Genomic DNA, 1,973 nt, shown 5'->3' with positions numbered 1-1,973 from the left:
CTCAAACCAAGAAAACAAAATAAACCACACCCATAAAGAAAAAAAAAAAAACAAAAAGCAAAGCACAATACCAGCTATAACCTAATAAAATTACATGTAGAATCCATTATATATTAGGCCAACTAATTCTGAACACGAGATCTGCCCTGGAGTGGTTAGTGTATGTGGTATTCTTCTAGCAGAGAAAATGGATTTTCCTTCTCCCAGTAGTATAAGTGCGAGTTCAGTTGTTAACCTTTACCCTCGTGGCTAGGTTTTCACTCGCTCTTAAAAAAAAAAAAAAAAAAAAAAAAAAAAAATATATATATATATATATATATATATATATATATATATATATATATCAGAATATATATATATATCAGAATAAAATATGATATGGCAAAACAAAACCTGTAACATCAAAGTTAGACAAGGCAAACAAACAGAAGGAAAAGAGCACAAGAGAAGGCACAAGAATCAGAGACTCACGGTTTGCACACTCAGGAGTCCCATAGTAACATGAGACTGAAAGCTGCAATAGAAATGCAGAGGACCCGGTGCAGACCTGTGCAGGCCCCGCGCATGCGGCCGCAGCCTCTGGGAGGTGCTATGAGCATCTATCATGTTGACTTAGAGGGCCTTGTCTTCTGGGTGTCCTCCATCCCCTCCATCACTTACACTCTTGCTGCCTCCTCTTCCAAGGAGTCCTGTGAACACTGAGGGGAGGGATTTGGTAGAAATATCCCATTTAGGGCTGAGACCTAGTTTGTTTGTTTTTTTAACCTTTCAAATAATTACCTTTACTAGTTCTGGGATGAAATGTGTTATAGTTTTCCTTAAGTGTAACATTTAATTTATAAATTGACTTAGGAGAGTCTTATGTCTCTCTATTTTTCTCTTCCAATTAAAGAACAAGGGACAATGTTCTATACATTTAGGTGTTATTTCTTTAACCGTGAAGCGCCCTCAGGCCTATTCCTGTGCTTCATACATTTAATACAGGAAATGAAATCATGCTCCTGTACTGTTTGGTTCCGCTATAAATGGAATTTTTACCAGCTGTGTTGTAAACATAGTTGTTGGTGTCTCGGCTTTCAGTTGAGGCCCTTGGGTGTATTCTTGTAGCTTTTTGTGTAATTTTGTTTCTTTTCCAATTTGTTTTTTTTTTTTTTTTTTTTTTTTTTTTTTTTTTTTTTTTTTGAGACAGGGTTTCTTTGTATAATAGCCCTGGCTGTTTTGGAACTTGCTTTGAAGGCAGTCTGGACTCGAACTCCCAAAGATCTGCCTGCCTCTGCCTCCCAAATGCTGGAACTAAAGGTGTGTGCAACCACACCCAGCTTTCTTTTCGAATTTTTGAGTCCTGATTTTTTTCTTGTCTCCTTCTACTGACTAGCATCTCCAGTAGAAGTCTGTTAACTAGAGCACATACTTTGTATCTAGGTAGGCTTGTTACTCACTTTTGTGGCAGTTTGAAAAGGAATGGCCCCCCATAGACTCTGCTGTTTGAGTGCCTGGCCCGTAGAGAGTGGCACTGTTAGGAGGTGTGGCCTTGTTGGAGGAAGTGTGTCACTGTGGAGGTAGACTTTGAGGTCATATGTGCTCAAGCTACACCCAGTGTGACACACAGTCTCCTTTTTCTGCCTGAGGATCAAAATATAGAACTCTCAGCTCCTTCTCCAGCCCCGTGTCTGCCTGCATGCTGCTGTGATTCTCATCAAGTTGATAATGGACTAAACCTCTGAAACAGTAAGCCAGCCTCGACGAAATGTTTTTCTTTACAAGAGCTGCCATGTCTCTTCACAGCAATAAAGTCCTAACTAAAACAATTTTCCATGACCACCAGGGGATGCTGAAACAATGGACAGTAATGGAGCTTGCATATCACTTGGGTTTGCCTATCTGCACACCATGTCTCCTTTGTATGAGTTTATTCCAGCACCACTACTCTAGCTTTAAGAAACTAAAGTTCGCTTGAACATAAGCACTGAGAT

The sequence above is a fragment of the Acomys russatus genome, chromosome 12 (genome assembly GCF_903995435.1).
Source record: "Acomys russatus chromosome 12, mAcoRus1.1, whole genome shotgun sequence".
Classification (NCBI taxonomy): domain Eukaryota; kingdom Metazoa; phylum Chordata; class Mammalia; order Rodentia; family Muridae; genus Acomys; species Acomys russatus.
The sequence above is the reverse complement of the archived record's forward strand: the minus strand, read 5'-3'. Positions refer to the sequence as shown.